Source organism: Diadema antillarum, unplaced genomic scaffold (genome assembly GCF_040938485.1).
Source record: "Diadema antillarum isolate AM-2024a unplaced genomic scaffold, OU_Dant_1.0 seq00001162_RagTag, whole genome shotgun sequence".
NCBI classification, from domain to species: Eukaryota; Metazoa; Echinodermata; class Echinoidea; order Diadematoida; family Diadematidae; genus Diadema; species Diadema antillarum.
In genome coordinates, this window is record NW_027271971.1 from 493,860 (window position 1) to 515,349 (window position 21,490).

A 21,490-nucleotide genomic window follows, 5' to 3' on the forward strand; every position below is an offset into this window, starting at 1 on the left:
AGAACATTATCTGACCTAGTCTGTTCGACTCTGTGGTTGCAGGGGGCTTCGATGTTGTCTGTGTTGTTGTAGTTGCTTGGGTTGTTGAACGTATGGGTGTTGTGTGTGTTGTCATTGCAGTTGTCGTTTCGAGCCTTGTTGTGGGACTGGTCGTAGTGGCTTCACGCGTAGAAGATGGAACGCTCGTTGTATAGCACGCTGAAAGTATGAAACAAAAACAATGAAATTCCTCAGATATGTTGTCAAGCTTACTAAATCATACAACTCACAGAATAATTCGGTATAGATTGAAAATTTTTGAACGTGACCTCACGCAAATCGAAACACTACATGACTATCACCCCTTATGTCTCTTAAACTTCGAAACCTTTATTTTAAAGTTTTGCTGTTTGTGTTTTGCCATTTGTTTTGGTAAATGAAAAAAGAAAAAAAAATGTATCAAGCAATGAAATTGTCTTTTTTTTATTCTTATCCCCGACACAATGAGCTTTTAATAAAACAAAACAACAATATTCGCGTGAAATCAAGTCCTTCCACATTACGTTCTACTTGACATTATCCCTTTCGTTGATTGTTTTCCCTGTATTTTGTTTTCCTTCCTGTATTTCCTTTTGTTCTTCTTTTTGGAGGCACATGGAAACATACAAACCAATACACGCACGCACGCGCACACGCACACACACAACACACACACACACACACACACACACACATTATAGGCCTATGATTATGAGTTTAAGTTTGAGTTATATGCACGTAATATCATTGATACGCAATTACTGCACGTGTGCATGCACTCCCGAATGGCAGTCGCACTCGGTGACTCTGCTGCCACATATCAATCTAGCTACGGATTTAATTTTGTTTTAATCCGTTAAAGGCCAACTGTATATACAATTATAGATGTATAGGATGCCTATCAACGAGCCACGTACACGAGAGGCATTGATTATAATTTGACCTTGATGGTTGAATGCCAACATCCCGCTCCTAAATAGAGAGGATATCACCGTTGATTATGGGCTCATGGCTTCAAATCAACACATACAAAATAAAAGGAACACATTAATAAGTACTGGATTCCCACAAACTTATACATTGTATATACTCCCTCTGAAATAGGGCATGGATCTACATTTCGTTCTAAAAAAAGATAGATGAACTTTATAGAGTTGAATTACTCACTGAGAAATGATTACGGTGCGACCGTGACTTTGCAATTCCTATACATAACGATGCTATAAAGTGCCAATGCTTTGTCCGTTGAATATGGGCCTATGCGATGACTGACGTCATTTAAACGTAGGAATATTGAGTTTAAGTAGGCGCAATTAACCATGATTTATTTTTCAATCAATAATTCTCAGTCGCAGTCTAATTGAATTAACACGTCAATGTGACTTTTTTTTCGATACTTACTGTACTTACTGTAGAAGTGCAATTTAAACAGATTTTTAAAAAAATGAGCACAGATCAATCATCTTTCAGATCCTTTTTTCTGTCTCGCTTAGCAAATCGTATCCCTTTACTTTATTTCATGTTCAAATTATTGAATAATATTCCCACTTAAATTCAAATTCATTAACTACTTCACAGTTCTGTCAAGTACATGCAACGAAAAGCTAAAAGCTAACCTAGATATCCTTTAAAGTGATGTGACACCTCTTAGTTTGTTGTGATCATGGTGACTGGTGTTGTAATAAGTTTTTGTAGTGTTTGTCTGGGCTATGGGACAAACAAATTTACAGACCCAATGCCATTTTGGTTGAAAAAGCATCTCGCTTAGCTACGGACAGGAACGGAAGTGTTGCTTGAAGTGAAAATATCATTTTTCTAGCATATATTTTTTTCTTAATGTCCAAAGTATTATTCAAACATTTTAAAGTTATATAGTGACTTACATTCCTTTCTAGAAAGTTTCGGACATGGGATTCCTTAATCGAAAGTAAAAATGAATAACGAAACCAAAAACGAATAATACTGGAAAGAATTCATGGGAAAAAAGGGGGATTCTTTGTAGAATTCAGGCTAACCTTTTCTTGTAAACTATCCCCGAAAGAAAATATAAACAAACAGAAAAAAAAAGAAAACAAAACAAAGGTAGAATGAGTTTGGGCTTCAGCCGCATACCTCTTTCTTTCTCGCAGACAAAGTTGAAAAGTCTTGTACAGGGCCTGTCGTGCCAATGAAAGTCGTAATCCGCCGTCAATCGCAAACATTCGCCGCCTTCGTTCAGGGATATATCGTCCAATATTGTGTACGTCGCCAACGAACCGTCCAGCCACGCCAGTTGACCGTTGTTATCCGTGGTCAGACCGATCCAGTAATCGTTCGTGGTCGACGATACTTGAGAGTAGAGAAAATTCTGCTCCTCTTCCGTCTGGATGTAGACGAGATGGAAAGAAAAGTCTTGGCATCTGGCCTCAGCATCATCTCGAGAGAGCTGGGTCGAACTGATGTAGTAACAAGACCTGTCGTATTCTATGGTACCCCCTGTGCACGCTGCTTAAAAGAGGAAGAAGAAGATGGGGGAAACAACAACTACAACAACAAAGTCAGCACACCAATGTCTTTCGTAAATTTTCATCTCTTTTTCTATTTACGTGCCATGCCTATAATGGGGGCTTGTCACATTGCAAACGTATATACGGACATTGGATAAATGAATTAATGAATGGAGACAATACATGTATACAAATATTTTATTAACAGTTTGTAAATTCGTATATTCTGTTTCATTAGTATATATATATATATATATAATAAATATACATATATATATATATATATATATATATATATATATATATGTATTTATTTATATTGGTTATTATACAATGTAACTTCATCTGTGAGATCAGCATCTAATTGCAATAAATAGTTATGTTTTGATTAGGCATGCTATGATTTCACACAGGAGTGAAATAGAGTAACATTACGTCAATTCCGGTCACAAACTATGAACAGTATAGTCTGTTTATTGAGCAGAATGCAATAGATCCACAATTACAGACACATCTGATCATGTTGATGCTGACATTACTCTAGTCTGCCTGTCTTCAAATTCAAAGGCAAAATACATAAGCATAACGTTGCTGGGGCGACAAGACCTCGTACCTACAAAATGCCAAATGTTCAGGAGAGCCAAAAAACATGGCGGCCAAAGCACTGTGGCAAATGGGATAGCCTTTCCTTTAACATACCGTGGTGGATTCATTTTTTGAGTAAGACAGTTGGGATTTGGACAGGACATCACTTAACCCATTATTTGACCATTAATCCAAAAAATTCATTTTTGCCAAAATTGCAGATACAAGGTCTTGTCACCCCAGCGACGATAAATATTTTGCAATGCAGACGTATTCATATGAGCATCAATTATTTCGAACTCAGATGTATAGTGAGCGAAAATAGCTTATATTGATAGTGAGATTAAATGCCTATGTTCATCATCACTTTTCATGCATACTGTATGATATTTATAGGCAAAAATTTTAGATGTGCAATCATCCTTGAATGATTTCGTTGCAATATTATATCTATTTTTTTTTTGTAAAATGCAGAGAGAAACAAATAAACTGAAATTAATAAATAGATTAACCATGGATGAGGATGAGATAATTGATTATCAGTCTGTGTGTTTCTCTTACACTTTACAGCAGATAAAGACGAGAACATAATAAAACTTCTTGATGCTGCTGAAATCAAGATATTGAATCTTACCATAACATTATAATCTGAGAGCGATAAATTGGAGAATACCTACGATCACAAACTAGCCCGTTAGCTCTAGTCTCTCCGATGATGACATAGACGATGAAAATAAGAAGCCTCATCTGAATGCAGATAGACGAAAACAGAGGAAGAGATGGAAAAAAAAAAGTAAACTGAATGATAGACGATTAAAGGGAATTCCTTCAATATCGCCTGCATGCCAAAATAGCTGCTACGTCATGAACTGATAAAACGCTGGTCCATGTGGTGTTTGCATGGCATGGCTAATTTTTCAGTTATTATCATTACCATGTTGTGTGTGTGTGTGTGTGTGTGTGTGTGTGTGTGTGTGTGAATGTGTGTTTGTGTGTGCTTTTCCTTTCTAACAAAGGTTGACGTCCTATACAGTGATTTTTGTATTAGCATATTATATACACCAACAGGACTTTTCTAGATTTTGTTTGCCAAAGCCGAGTATAGATTAATATTCTTCTTTGACATGCGTGGATATTATGAGCAGGGAGGTGGATTCCCACCTCCCTGTTATGAGTGTATTTTCTTGCAATTAGATGGGTAATGATAATGGAAACAGCCAATTAACTAGCAGAGTTCATTCAATCCTGCCTAGAAATCTGCCTCGTCCTGCACACTTTTAGACCATGATTAGACTCTTATGTAACACTGAGTAAATATAACCGCTTGAGAAGTTTTTATTTCAGTTTCTTTGTCCTTTCTTTTGCTGAAAATTTAATCAGACTGTAAAAGCACATGGCTCGGCTTGGGCACAATTGACTATATTTTCACGCGCATAATAGCATTGAATTGAATTCAAAATCATCAACAAATTTCGCATCATTTGCCTTTTTTTTTAAAATGACATAACACAAGAATAGTGAGTCATACAGTATTATATTGCATGTGCTATCAGTGTTCTCTTACTATCCTCTTGAAATACTTTCGAAAATAAATAATGATAATACGTATAACAAACAAGGTGTTAACATTGTTTAGATCATTGTCAGTACGACCATTTCTACTTTTTCGACAACTGTTGATACTGCCATAAAAGGACTGTGAAATAATAGCGCTTAGGAATGTTTTGTCTAAGTCTCTTAAGATTTCATTTTTGTTGAGTTTTTACACGAGGTATGACGTATCAGTTCATAAAACAAATACGATTATATTCATGCTCTTAGAAGTCATATTCGAGGTAGCGGAAATAACATTCCTTACTTTTTTTCTGAAATTTTCCACCCCAAAGAAAACCGTGTTATTTTTGTCACCGAGGAATCATGGTTCGAAACATTGCGTGATATATTCATTCTATAACCCTTAAAAAATGAAATGTAAGAAAATGATGGCACGAAAATGTTAACATTGGATGCGATTAAACAGTTGTCAAGGAGTCTGGGATACCTATAGCCCTTTACACACGCTATCGATGAAAAAAAAAAAAACATTGATGGACCGTATGGTATAATGCACTATACTGTGGATGTCATCATTTTTTTTTCTTTTCTCCGCTGGCGTTTTTTTTAATCAAAATCATCAGCATAATAGCATAATCATATCAACATAACATAATGTTATGTTCGATCATGTTCTGTTGTTGCTATGTACGTATAAGACCACAGTAACCAATGAATACCTTTTCGTTCATGAGAGAGATGAGAAACATAGTATAGTATTATTATAATGAGCTCGAGATCCGATAGCACGTAATATATCAGCCTCATTTGCAATAATTCAGGCTTCTCATAATTTCTCGGAAGTCACAGGGTGTGCGCGATAAGAAACAGCTTTAGCTTAATAATCTGCAATTACTCCGGCCGTGTTTTTTCTCGTATGCGACGGGCCCATTGTATAATAATAATGATAATGATAATTAACAGTGCTTATATAGCGCATAACGCATAGTGTATAATGTGCCTATGCGCAAAAAAAAGTGGAAAGATTGTTATACAAAAACATACAATTCCAATTACAGTAATCACGGTGATGGTACCGGGTTTAATGGGGAAAAAAGCGTTGTATGCGTTGCGTATATTGAATGATATACTAATAGGCCTACAATTTTTGTCTTGAGTCTGTCATAAGCAAGTTTAACTCTTTCTTTGCAAAGGACTTTGAACAGTGTGCACAACGCTACAAATTGTATGGGGCTATTTGTGCCAAACGACACACTCACAGCACACAAAGGGTTATTATCCCATCGTTTTCTGGAGCAATAGAGAGCGAAACTGTAAAATGATTGCGCACTCTTGTGAATGGACGCTCTCGCCTAACAGTAGATGGCCATCGTGTTGTCGTGCTAAATGTTAATTCATGATTGATTCAAATTTACTGAGAAATCATGTTGGCGCACTCATGTTTAAGTCAGTCACTTCAATTAATTGCGTAGGCCTGCAGCTCATTGTAAGTATACTATCATGTTGAAATGCCCAATGGTTGCCTTGGGGAAATTCATGTTAATAGCATTGCATTTTGGTACAAACCCATGAATACGAAATCACATGACTCATGTGTCAAAATCAAATATTTTGCTTAGCGAGTCCAATATATCCTTGTATTAATCGAAAATAAGACATCCAATATTATCATTGTTATCCTACAGAGGATTTTAGCAAAGAATATTTTCACTTACCCTTTCTGTTTTCGAGTGCTGTATCGTCTCCTACTTAGCTACTGTACTTGATCCTGACATGGGGTATGGTACACTCTTCAGTGCAAGTTAATCTACTTCATTCCCTGATAAAACAGTGATCTATGTATCCATGGTAGCTGTCATGTTACTGTTAGACCGAGATGTAGCTAATTTACACCAGAATTAGATGTTCTTGTATCCTGCATAAAAATCCGCCCCTGTTACGCTGTGCATTCGTGTATTCTAATTGCAAGCACAATGTCTTCAATTTGGCCTTTTCACATTAACCCATGTAGGAACAATCAGGGAAAAGATACAACGTCCTCAATGTGTGCTCATTCTGCGTTATTCCAGAAAGAGCGCATGATGCACTGATGCTTCAAACAAAGTATCATAGTATGTCATGCTGTTGGTTATAAAATGGTGAGGGATCTTCAAGAGGTTTTTCATCGATTGGGAGAAAATAATTGGCGTGTTGAGATTTCTCTGCTACATCAGAATATATACTGCAAGACAGTTGCTTGCTTGGCTTCATTCTCTCGAGACAGCTTTGTACAGTATGTAGTACAATTTTGGCGTAATATTTGAAGACATTAATATGGGAATTCTCTCAAGCTGCATTCGTCTATGGTGCTCATCGCTGGATACATACGTCAGTATGTATGTTATTCTGTGGCGGCCATCTTGAATTTCAAGATGGACAGGTGGCCTACGAAATGATTAACAATTTGGAAAACAGTTGAACTGCTCTGCTGGACCTACACGCATGTGTATTTTTGAAAATTTCTACAATAATTGCAGTCTGAGGTATTGTTACAATATACATTTACCTATGACGGCCATTTTGAATTTCAAAATGGTGGGCTATCAAAACGGTTCACAGTATCAGAAAAAAGATATATCAGAATATGTAACATCACAAGCATGCTTTTTCACCAAATTTTAACTTTCTTCAATGTTCACATTATATGGACCAAAATAAAATTTGTTATGGTGGTCCTTTGAAAGTTCAAAATGGCTTCTAAAGACGCGGCTGATTAAAATGGAACACACAAACACACACACAAAACAATACTCGTGCTAATCTGGTTGAAGACTAAATCATATTCATTGGTACATAATCGCATGAAAGCAGTTGTTTCTAGCTTTCTGCATGGACACTACAAGTGGGGTATACCATGATTCAAGAATACTTTTTTTGGGTAAATACATTTATGTATGGTGTACCTGCAAAGGCACACACACCATACAAGAGCAGAAACACACACACCCATACACACACTCACACACACACAAACAAACACAATGGAATCCGCAGTTAGGCATGAAACGAGGAGATTTATCACAGTTATACGTTTATCAAAGGTGTAATTGTTGTGATGTCGTTGTTATGTCTCAACAGAAACGTTTTGTTCAACGATGAATACGTACGACGTATATAAACTCAATTCAAATTATTCAATGGTTCCATTCAATACATTAAGTAATGTCAACATTTGAAAGAACTTTTTCGTCATTGACATATCAATTGTTTAGAATTAATGACGAGAAAGCAAGCAAGCATCAACCACATCCACAAAGCAAATCTCGAAATGAAATTAAAAAAAATATCCTTCATGTCGCTCACATTGGCTTATCATTCTTTCCTTTATTATTTTGTGCATTTGCTTTATATCTTACCTTGAGTTGACAATTCAGGAAACTCCAAATAAATAAATAAATTTGGTGAATTCTCTTGATGCAATTGACATCATACACAGACTTCTTCTGCCTGTATAGACTGGTTTAAATTTCTAATTTCACAATAAATCTCATAATCTCATTTCATATATTCCTCTATCTCTCTTTCTCTCTTTTTTAGACATAACGTCAGATAGCGAGATCATACCTTTGAAAAGTCATCGATGCATGCTGTCCCGATGATTCTTGGATAGAGCGGCGCATTACTGCGATAAAAAGCCTCGCAACGGCGATCATGGAAAATTTTGCGATATGAAATACATTTTCGCGGAAAATCGCAGTCAAAGAGCATCCAAACTATACACATGCGCACCGTCCACTGCCGGGCAAAGATCCTGAGCGGAAATCTGGACCCTGCATGGGAGTTATGAAAACGTAATCAGCTATCCTCGCAATGCCAAAGAGTGGCATTCGAGCTCTTCGCGGACTCAAATATGAGAGCAAAGAGCCGTGTGAGTGGTTTTCGCGCGGTAGCCGGTGGCTGGCGCGCGGTGCACCTCGGGAAATCATGATACCAGAGTTGGGGCCTGTTTCATAAAGACTGATCGTAAGTTGCAATCAATCGTAAATTGTGTTTCATAAACAACTTTTGCGATTGATCTCAAGTAATGCTCAATCTACTGAAAGCTTCACTTGGTCTTTCTTGCGTTGCCTTACATCTTTGCTTGTAACGTTTTGCTTATACACTTTATTATGTACTTCATAATTTTATGTTAATTCTATATAGAATAATATCAAGAATTTGTGGTCAAGCCTTTGTATTACAATGGAATACAGAAACAGAATTGAACTGAACTTAACTGAAATGAAATGAACACGGCTTGACTTATGTAATATTTTGCACTACAATGCTTATTTGAGAAAAATATACACCAAAGTCCGCAAAGCAATCCAGATTTCAAACTGTAATAACCAGGGGAGGATCCAGGAATTCCATAAAGGGGAGGGGGTGCACGCGCCACAACTCCGTTTTTCTTTCTATTTCTTTATGTTAACAAAAGTAAAAGGGTGCATGGGGATGGGAGGGGGTGCCCGGTGCGCACCCGCCTAGATCCGCCACTGTTAACTTCCGCCGTCCCACCATCCTAATTCCATACCACGTGGCTGACTGGACGCTAATTGAAGGGAACAATAGCAAGGCTAGACCAATAACTCATTCGATAAATTTAGATTTCGATGAAAGGGTTTTATCGCTTACTGATCAGTAGCATTACAAGGCAATGTATATACCCCACAAAAAAGGCTTGAAATTCCAATAGATGTATCATTTGTCTCTTAAAACTATGCATCATTTATTCAAAATAATGTGACATCATAAGAAGGCCTGATCAATTTTCTTAACATTGCCAACTATTTGTTTACATTATGCATTCCTGGAATGCACAAAGGTCAAAGGAGAGGACATAATTATGTGAAATATTGCAAAATGGAGCACAAAATAGACTAGTGTTGTGTGAAACAATATTTTCCCATTTGTTTTCGGCTATACAGGCTTTATCCATGAATTAAAAACTGCAGTATAATAGTATCTGCACATTAAACTATCATCCAATGTTTAGGAAAGGTTTTTTTTTGAAAGTGCTCACATTTTCAGTAGGTGTGATCCTAAAGATATTTAATCTTGGTCCTGTTTTATGAAGAGTTATAATTGATTATATAGTTGATTTCTATGGTACGTCTATGGCAGCCTGTGTGGTAAGGAAACTTATAATTGATTATGTCTTTTGATAAAACGGGGCCCAGGTGGAATTCTTATGATGTCAAATCTAATGAAAACGAGATATGAAACTCGTCACACTGAAGACGTCGAGTTAGGTGATACGCTAAGGAGTCATCAGATATCGGTCACGGGTGATCGACAACGAAAATGATGTAAAATAGCGACTTGAAGTTATATTGAGATACATTCGTGAAGTCCAGTTCTTTATACAGTCCTACATAATTCAGATCAAATTGTTTCTGTCATGCAACCAAGTGGAAATTCCATGCATGTGTCGGCGTGTGCAAGTAAGTCAATTTGACAGGCTTTGTAACTGAATATTTATCAATAGGTCTTCAAAATAAAAGAGAACCCAGAAATCAAACATGGCGATAAAATCTTTAAGAGCCTCCTTCACTTTAACATTTGTATTTTCAAATATGAACTTTGACCATTATTTGCATAACCAAGAGGGCTATGTCTCATCTCGTCGTCGTTATATAATACGATCAGTTTGATAAACTCTATAAGCCTGCAAAATTTTGCAGCAGTCGAAGCAATGTAGACTCCAACACCAAACAAAGGGATATTGTGTGTGTGTGCGTGTGTGTTTGGGTGCGTATGGGTGCGTTTACATGAGAACGTGATTTCTACATGGACGAAAGTGGAACTACTCCATTGAAAAAAAAAGTAAAAGAGAAAAGGTATTTTGTTTCGTCATCGTGAGGAGTTCGAACCCGCACGTGTGCAACCTTAGGTCTCTGACGCCAGAGACGGCGCATTAAACCTCTCAGCTATACGTTCTAGCTGAGAGGTATATAGTCGAAAAATATGTACTTTCATGTTGCTTACGCGCTGTGCGCGCGAAAACGCGAGGACGGACGCGCACGCGCGGAATTTTTTGAAACGCTTAGAATTGTCTGAAACTTCGAGAAAACCCGTTGGGATGTCGATTTGAGCATTTTAAAATTTTGACGCGCGCGTACGCGCACGTCATAGTGACCTGGGTAATTAGCATAGTACAGGACGATCAGACGTGACTTGAACTTTATGTCTATCGAAAATGGTAAAGAAATGGCATTTAGTTATGAAGTAAAGATCGATCATTGAGAATCACAAAATGGCGCCTAGATGACGTCATAGATACGTTATCGTCAGAAAATTCTTGCTGTACTGAGATATTGCAAATTTAACTTTTGAGGGGTTTATGTACTTTATGTATACAGTATAATGTTTATATGTATATATATATATATATATATATATATATATATATATAAGTGCGAAGAATTTGTGAAGGATTCAGGAAAAGTGCTCTATGCTAGTATATAGCAGAGCGTTATAGTCATTTACCTTGGGCGCACGGAGACCGCTACCGACGGTTTCACGTCCTTCCGCTGGAGGACTGGTTTCTCAGGCTGGCTGGCTGCGCCGCGCGGATATATATATATATATATATATATATATATATATATGTGACCGTGCACCTCAAAACAAACAAAAAGTCGCCAGACATGAATTTTTAGTTAAGACCATATTCTGAAAGAGCAGACTTTAAGCTTTAAAATGATGTATAACTCAAATCAAATGGACTCTCCTAACCTATTTAAATATTTGAAAGAAAGCACAAACTCAGGAAAAGTGTGAACTGAGAAAAGAAGCTCTGAAGTACAGTGTCTATTCAAGCGCTTAATCTTTACCAAACCGTGCTGGCTGTGCGATGAATGGGACAAAAAACAGGAAGTAAACCACCAGCGTAACAACAATGAAGGAATTATCAGATTAAACTGAAATTAAGTATGCCTCATTAATACATTCTGTCCACAATTAGTGCCAACTTTCAAAGCAGTAGCACTATCCTTTCAAAAGTTATTAGAGTTGAAAGTGAAGAGTGTGGACAAGGTTTTTCAGAAATGAAAAAGGGATTGTAAAGACACACCTAATCACACTATTCTACCAAAAATGTTTGAGATAAACTGCTAAAAAAACACACATTCCTGCCTGTTTTATGATACAAAATTTTAGCATAATGTAAAAGAAGACCCGCTCTTTCAGAAAATATGAAAAAGTCAAGTTCGGCTAGGTTGACCCATTTCACTTATTTTCAGTCCTCACGCAAAATCAGTCTGTGCGACTTTATGTTCGTTTTGAGGTGCACAGTCACATATATATATATATATATATATATATATATATATATTCTTTTTGATTGGGGAGAATTTAAAAACAAATAGAATATGATCAATACGCACTTTCGTATTTATCTCAAAACAATTTAAGGGTGATATACACGCGGTTCAGATTCACATCAGTACGAGATAAGAACAATCAGACGTCCAAGACTTCCCACGCCAATGACTGTTATCTCCACCTATGGTCTGTGGAGCCGGGAAATGTGCAAACGCCGGGAAATGTGCAAACGCCGGGAATTGTGCAAACGTCTCGTCGGGAAATGTGCAAACGTCTTGCCAGGAAATGTGCAAACGCCGGGAAATGTGCAAACGTCTCGCCGGGAAATGTGCAAATTTCATCAACGGGAAATGTGCAAACATGACGCCGGGAAATGTGCAAAAGTTCAATTTCGCCGGGAAATGTGCAAAACGTCGCCGGGAAATGTGCAAATCATTTACTTTAGCGATATTGTGTATAAAGATAGTAGATAAACTCCATATCAAAACTGCCCATGAACTTCCACCATTTAGATTTTCTTAATGAAATCCTTGACAGATTTTCAACAAAATTGGCAGGTAGCACGATTATGGCAATGGGATCTCAATTTGTTTATATAGTAGCCACCCCCCCCCCCCCCTGAAAAAGGGGAAGGGGCCTCAAAGTCCCAGAACTACGGTATTATCGAAATTCTTCTTGTATCATATCACCAAATAAGAATGAGCTAGGTTGGTTCGTTGAAGATATTGATGACAGGAGTTCACGTTTAATGGCAGATCCAGGGATGCAGGGCACGGGGCCATAAGTGGGGAGGAGTCTTCAAATTGAAGCCTCAGAGTCCCTAAACTAGTGCTATGAAGACATTAATGACTGAAATTGCATGTTTGATTATGACGAATCCAGGGGTGTCCGGATCGGGGGGGGGGTGTGAGGGGAGGAGAGGGATTTTCTACATTTTCAGTATCTTCTTTAAAAGTCTAGGACAGATTTTCACTAAACTTGTCAGATAGCCTCATTAGGGTGATATGATCTTTATGAATTGAAATTAGCCCCCAATCCCCCCCCCCCCCACACACACACACACACCCGGCCAAAAAAGGGGGAGGGGGGAGTTGAAGCCTCAGAGTCCCTAAACTCTGGATTTTTTAAAATCTTTTTCTGTCGAACAAAAAAAAAAAGATAGAGCTAAGTTAGTGCATTGAAGACATTAATGACTGAAATTTCATGTTTGATTATAGCGGATCCAGGGGTGCCCTGACTGGGGGTGGGAGAAAGGGAAGTGATGGAGAGGAGGGAGATTGTCCACATTTACTGCATCTTCTAGATAAATCTCAAGAAGGATTTTCACCAAACTTGGCAGATACCATCTTTACGGTGATATGGTCTTATATGGTAAAATGAGCCCCCCCCCCCTCACACCGCCAAGGGGGGGGGGGGGGGGAGGAGTTGAAGTTTCAGGTCCCTAAACTCTGGAATTTGTAATCTTCTTCTGTTGAACCGAAGAATAAGGAACTACGTTATATGAAGACATTATAGTTACTAAGATTTCAGGTTTGATTATGACGGGTCCAGGAGTGCCCTGATAAGGGGTGTGAGGGGGAGGAGGGGGATTTTCCACATTTTCTGCATAGATCTAGTCTTGTAAAATCTATGACGGATTTTCACCAAACTTGGCAGATAGTATATTTATGGTGATTCGATCTTAATTTGATAAATTGAATCCCCCCCCCCCCCCCCACCGACGAGGAGGGGGGGGGGGGTTTACTTCTGTCGAACCGAAAAAGTTAGTGCTGTAAAGACATTAATGACCGAAATCTCATGTTTGATTATGGCGGGTCTAGGGGTGCTCTGATCGGGGGTAGGTGAGGGTGAGGGGGAGGGGGTGCTGTTCGTTATTCCGAGGGTTCGCTATTCCGAAGGTTCGTTATTCCGAAGGGTCGTTAATCCGAAACACGCAAAGTCCCTATATACCTAGAGGTTCGTTAATCCGAAAATTTGTGGCGTTATTCCGAAGGTTCGTTATTCCGAAGACTGGTTAATCCGTAAATGAAATTCGGAACAATGAACCTTCGGAATAACGAATCTTAGGAATAAAGAGCCTTCGGAATAACAAACCTTTGGAATAACCAGCTGTAACCAGGGGGAGGAGGGGGATTTTCAAAATTTTCTCCATCTTCTTGAAAAATCTATGACGAATTTTCACCAAACTTGGCAGATAGCATCTTTATGGTGATAGTACTGTAAATACAGTTAATGCATGATGTAGGTTCAAGTTTACTATGACAGATGAAGGGATGCCCAAAAAGGGGAGGGGGTAGGAAGGAGGCTTCATTTTCACATTTTTTTGTCTTTTTCCTGAAAACTCAAGACGCATCCCTCGGATAATAAAATTATATATCAGCTTTAAAAAAAAACAAACTTCTATACAAAAATGATGGAGCTAATAGAGTGCTGGTGCCTGTTATGGTAAGTTAATTCATGAATTAATGTTAAGTGCGGCGGAGGCGGATTTGTCACATATTAGATAGATATTTGCCAAGCTTGAAACGTAGCGTAGCGTATTTATCTGGTGATATGACCTCAATTTGTCTAAATGAGCACTGCCCCAACCCCTAAGGTGGGAGGAGATGGAGCCCCCCCCCCCCCCACCCCATCTCCGCCCCTTGAACTTGAAAGGGACCAAGACGAGGGGGTGGGGTAGTTCGGGTGGAATTCAAAATTTTATTGAAAACCCTATACATATGAAAAAACGGAATACATACTTTTTAAAGAAATTTTCTATACAACCTAGAGTAATAGAAAACATTTTTATCACATTTTTAGAAGGTAGATCTATACTTTGATGAAATTTCATGTCTGCTTACTAAATGACGTGGGGGCTACCCTGGTCTTATCCCTATCTTTGGGGAAGGGGAACAACTTGGATTTGTTGTCCCTTCGAACAAAGTGGGATTATATTACCATTGAGATGCTACCTCCCACGTTCGGTGAAAATCCGTCAAAAATTTCTCAAGAGGATGCAGAATATGTGAAAATCCCCCCTCCTCTCCCTCCCCCTCCCCCTCCCCCCCCCCCCCCCCCCCCCCGATAAGGACACCCCTCGATCTGCCACAATCAAACGTGAAATAAAATTTCAGGCATTAATGTCTTCATAGCATTAACTAAGCTCTCTTTTCCGGTTTGACAGAAGAAGATAAAAATTGAGTTTAGTGATTCCGAGGCTTCAACCCCCCCCCCCCTTAAGCAGTGTGTGTGTGTGTGTGTGTGTGTGTGTGTGTGTGTGTGTGTGGGAGGGGGCTCATTTTAACCAATTAAGTGCATATCACCGTAAAGAGGCAATCTGCCAATTTTGGTGAAAATCTGTCGTAGATTTTTCAAGAAGATGCTGAAAATGTGGACAATTCCTCTCCTTGCCCTCACCCCCCTCGATCTGGAGACCCCATGATTCGCGCCATAACCAAACATGAAATTTCATTCATTAACGCTGTGTCTTCATAGCACTAAGTTAGCTCTATCTTTATCTGTTTAACAGAAGAAGATTTAAAAAATTCCAGAGTTTAGGGACGCTGAAGCTTCAACCCCCCGCAGCCCCACCCCCCCCCCCCCCCCCTTCGGCGGTCGGGGGGGGGGGGGCTCATTTGAATAAATTAAGATCATAATTATTACCATAATCTTGCTATCTGTCAAGTTTGGTGAAAATCCCTCACAGATATTTCAAGAAGATGCTACAAATGTGGAATATCCCCCTCCACCCATCACCCCTCCCCTCCCCCCTCCCCCCGATCTGGGCACCCCTTGATCCGCCATAATCAAACATGAAATTTCATTCACTAATCACGTTAATGTCTTCATAGCACTAACTTAGCTCTGTCTTTTTCGGTTTGACAGAAGATTAAAAAAAAATCCAGATTTTTTGGATGTTAAAAGTGAAGCTTAAACCCCTCCCCCCCCCCCCCCCCTTTCGGCGATGGGGGGGGGGCGCATTTTAAAATATCAAGATTATGTTAACAGAAATATGACTGTATCTCACAAGTTGGGTGAAAATCCGTCCAAGATTTTTCGAGAATGTGCTGAAAATGTGGAAAATCCCCCTCTTCCCCCTCCCCCCCCCCCCCCGATCAGGGCAGCCCTGGGTCCGCCATAATGAAACATGAAATTTTAGTCATTAATGTCTTCATAGCACTAACTTAGCTCTTTCTTTTTCGGTTCGACAGATGAAGAAAAAAAATCAAGCGTTTAGGGACTCTGAGGCTTCAACTCCTCCCCCCCCCTCCTTAGGACTGGTGTGTGTGTGTGTGTGTGGGGGGGGGGGGGGGGCTCATTTTGACAAATTACGATCATATCACCATTAAGATGTTATCTGGCAAATCTGGTGAAAATTCGTTGTAGGGTTTGCAAGAAAATGCTGAAAATGTAATTAAAAACTAGAAATGTCGCGATGGCGACTGATGCCTCCGCCATAATGCATGATTCTCCCAATAGGTGTATAGTATAATGTCTTCACAATGTGAGATAACAGTTTCACATAACTGGCAAAATACTGAAATGACAGGTTTGTCAGAAATATCTTGAATGTTTACTTTCCTTGAACTACGTTTGCTATAATTGTCTATTAAAGGGTGCAGGTACATGTATTTGGGGAATTGAGGATTTTTACTTGACTTCTGACTGACCCTTTTATAAGTTTATGCATTGAGTAATTTGCAAGGTATAAAGAAAGAGTGTAATTACAGTATAAAATAGATTTTTTTTTGCATTTAAACCTGGTCTTGACCCTTAACCTTTGACCTTTGACCTTCTGGCAGGAAATTTCCAAGAGAATCTCCATTAGGTAATATATGTATATCAAGTTTTAAAAATAATAATGCAAGCATTGCATATACTAGTATATTGGGGAAATAGTAAAATTTGACGAGTTGACCTTGACCTCTGACCCATGACTATTGACCCATGACCCTTAAATTCCCTAGATAATCCCTGCCAGTCAGTACATATGTATATACCAAGTTCCATGAAGAAATTGAACCATTTGTGAGAAAAGTGAAATTGTAACATTTTTACCTAATCTTTGACCTTTTGACCTTTGACCTTATGACATGAAACTCCCTCTGGAGAATCTTTATGCCGTAGATATGTCTACACTAAGTTTCAAGAAAATACTTTGGGCATTGCATGGATGTGGGGAAATAGCAACATTTTTAGCATTTGACCTTGACCTTTTGACCTTTGACCTCTTGCCAATGTCACTAAAATCTACTCAACTAATTGCCGTATCATACATCATCCTTGGACCAAGTTTGGTGAAAGCTGCTTCATCCAGTTTTGAGTTATCACGTAAAAAGTTAAATTTTATGATTTGACGTTGATCTTTGACCTTTGACCTCTGTCCGATTTCACTCAAAAATTAATCAAGTAATTGTCCCACCATACATCATCCTTGGACAAAGTTTGGTGTAATTTGCTTGATCCAGTCTTGAGTTATCGCGTAAACAGATATAATTTCATGACTTGACCTTGACTTTTGACCTTTGACCTTTGGCCGATTTCACCCAAAATCTAATCAAGTAATTGCCCATCACACTTTATACTTGGACCAAGTTTGGTAAAATTCCAGTAAATATTACTCAAGTTATCGCGAAAACTTAATGCCTCCGGCACCACTTCGTGGCGGAGGCATAAAAAACAAGACAGATGGTCGCTAAGACAGGTGGTAAAGATGGTAATGGTTCGTGCGCAGCTTTGATTGAGAGTTTCTCTTCCGTCTCTACATAATATAGGTGAGATGAATGGTTTGCACATTTCCCGGCGACGTTTTGCACATTTCCCGGCAAAATTGAACATTTGCACATTTCCCGGCGTCACGTTTGCACATTTCCCGTTGATGAAATTTAGAGATTTGCACATTTCCCGGCAAGACGTTTGCACATTTCCCGGCGTTTGCACATTTCCCGGCGAGACGTTTGCACATTTCCAGGCGTTTGCACATTTCCCGGCGTTTGCACATTTCCCGGCTCCACACCCTGCTACCAGCCCTCTAATAGTTTTATGCGATGTTATGTCGGAAAAAAATGAAGTTAATCTGAACTGAACGTGATCCAATCAACAAAAATGCTCTTGAAAAGCCGTGAGCATTCAAACGGGGACGATTAGATATTAAATTTGCCAGGCGTTGCATGGCAACGGAAGTTGTTGGAAATGCTTCAAAAAGGATTAAATGTGATGTGAATTCAACTTCCAACCGGTGTGTCGGACACGCCACCATTAATCCTGCCATGAGCGGATGCGACCTGCTTGTTCACTCCATCTATGTCATTCCGTGATAATAGTCGTCGAAGGATAAGTGCTACCAATCTATTATCTTTCTTGAATGATAATGATAATACTATCAATGGATTCTAGGGAACAGTCAGGGGCTTAAACAAGAGAAAGAGAGAAAGGGGAGGGGGGGGGGCGGCGATATTTCCTAACAATTTTCGCCAGTGCACTTTCATACAAACTTTGGGAAGTGCACGTACACTTTCTTTTCTTCCTACAATGACACATATTTTTCTACCCCCCCCCGATGATTTGTGTGAGTCTACATCATTAAGAAATGGTGTATCATGAAAGGTGATTATATTTAGTACTTGGTTTGAATTAGTGCCGCCAGGTATAAATTTGTCATAACTCGCATGATTTACATCTTACTTTAAGCATTATCATACAAGAATACTTATGTGCGCATGCAATCTCATGGCATAATAATTTTCATTTTTTGATACGCACTTTATATGACGTATGTATAACTAGAATAGCTCTAGCAAAGCGCAGACCTCCGCCAAGCAGCTTATTTCCACCCTTTGTACACGCATGCTGAAAATCGCCCAGTTTCGCAATATAGAAAGCCTTTTGTTTAGGTCATCAGCTTCCAGCTACGCGGCACCTCGCCGAGCGGAGCACGCGCTTCAGAGCCGTGCGCGTATATGGAAACCGGAAATGCACACAGCTTGAACTCCCATGTTCATTGATCCTATAATATCTGCCAAAAGATAATAAAAATCCTTAAAAATCCATAAAAACTCCCGGATCACTATCAAATGAATAAATGTTATCATTCTGTTTCTGTACCATTATCAGTTTTTCCTCCAAGTTTCATTGAAATCCGTTCACAACTTTTTGAGTTACAGTGTATGTTGCAAACAGACAAACCAACGCCGACGATCACTTAACCTCCTCCTTCTTTGGCGGAGGTAATATAGGTTTTCCCGGTCAATTTCATACTTTTGTCATTCAAGTTCCTATTCCGAGCATTCGATTTCACGCATTCCACGCTCGCAGCACTAAATCAGCAATCAAATTCAAAATCCGGTCATTCGAATTCACTATCCGAGCATTCAAATTCACTGTCGGAGCATTCACATTCACTATCGGAACATTCAAATTCACTATCGGAGCATTCAAATTTAAGAGAGGAGCACGCATTTCATCAATGAGCATTCAAATTCATGTCAAGCTGGCGACGGAATCTCGTCGGTCATTCAAATTCGTGAATAGGCAACCATGTTCCAAATAACTGCATTCAATTTAAAAGAAGTCCTGAATTTAGTTAGTTTGGGGCCGAGTATGCATGTGTTTCTCATTTGGCTTTGAACATATTGGGATTTATGATGATTATTTATTTTGCAGTATAGGTCCACCTGTACATTGACAATTTTGAAGTCGCGCTTAGCAAAAAGGAATATACAGGCACATGTCCCTCGGATTGGACATAAAATGGAGGTCCCATGTGTGAGAGAGTCACAACTCATGCACGTAAAAGATCCCACTTCATTTATTCATCGCAAAGAGCAGAACATCCAACTGGACCCCATATGGAAGACCAGCTATTGCAGCTGAATATCGGTTATCCAGCCATCTTCTTTGATGGAAAATGAAACAAACAAACATTAGGCACTGTATAGGCCTACAGACGAGCATAATACGGAGGGTTGGTTGACACTTTCGAGGGAAAAAAACAAACAAAAACAATTTCGACTAGTATACTGAAACTGATACATGAACATTTTATACGTCTTGTTTTTTGTGTATTGCTGTCTTATTGATTTACTTTTGCGGGACTATTTGAGATCATTGTGTGTCAGTTTGTCTTTAAATTGATGAATTGTCATTATGTGGTTGGTGTTGGGGCGTTGTCAGCATGCAGTATCATCAAGAAATATGATTGAATTGTCGTTGTGTTGTTTGGATGCACTGCTGATTGGACATTACAATTTGAAATTTATTGAGATGAAAAACAAAGAATACATGAACAGAGAACGATGTAGAACCTGTAAACAATCATAATTACACTGTATGCAAGCCTTCATTGGTTGTGTTGACCCTTTTTCCTTTCTTAAAAGTCTACTCCATTTTCCTCGTTAAATTGATTGCACGGAGTAGGAACTTGATCGCCTAAAAATGAATTTGAACGCTCCAAACTAGCTCGTTGGGACTATCACATGACTGTCGCATGAATTTGAATGCACGAGTAGGAAAGTCGGTGCTCGCATTTTGAAATTGAAAGCCCAATCGTGAATTTGATTTCACAAGAACGAAATAGAACGCCCATAAATGAAATTGATCGCTCGGATTCTGAATTTGAATGCCCGAATATTTTTGTGTGCGTGCGCCGTGTGAATTTGAATGCACATTAATGAATTTGAGTGACAAAAGTATGAAATTGACCGGGAAAACCTGTAATAACAATATCATGCATATCATGACACTCCATTCATGGTAAACTGTAACTCAGCAACCACGATTGTCTTGACATGATATCTCTGTACAATAACGTACCCACGCAAAAAATAATAACATCAAACAGACTACAACAAGCAAAACAAACGCGTTGCTATGGTGTATCTATAACGCCATTAATTTTGTTCTTCGAAAGGTTTGCATGCGATCTTTGTTTATACTTCCCTTAAACATGTTAACGAGATGAATGGACTGTGCGATTTCACGTGGACTGAATTACAATCACACTAATATTGCTCACCATCAAACCAATCATTTGATTATGCAGATGCAGAGAAGCTATGCCATCTGCTAAAGAGTAACAGGTTTAGAGGTACAGAGTCCACTGCACTCTTCGATGGTAAACGCCCTCCAAAGAGATGAATGAGGTGAGGGCATTGTATATATTCGTGAGCATATACACCAGATCACAGTTTGATTTAGAAGGCAGTGACGAGTATCATCACCATAACTTTGTCATCGTATCTCAAAACTTGCCATGTGGTATGTTTACACTCAACTTGATAATGACTCCGGGGAACATTTTGATTGAGTGTGGAGGGATCATTTCCTGGCAAGGCGACGTTGCTCAATAAATACATCAAAGTTAGTTTTAACGTGATGGCATTCTTTCATGTAATTGCTCTGTTTTCGATCTCGAATTCAATGTTGTTCAACTCGTCGTGCCTCGCACTTTCATGGTCTAACATAGTCTCCCTTTTCCTAGAGCCATGGTGTGCATGTGGGCCTAATATAAACATCACACCGTG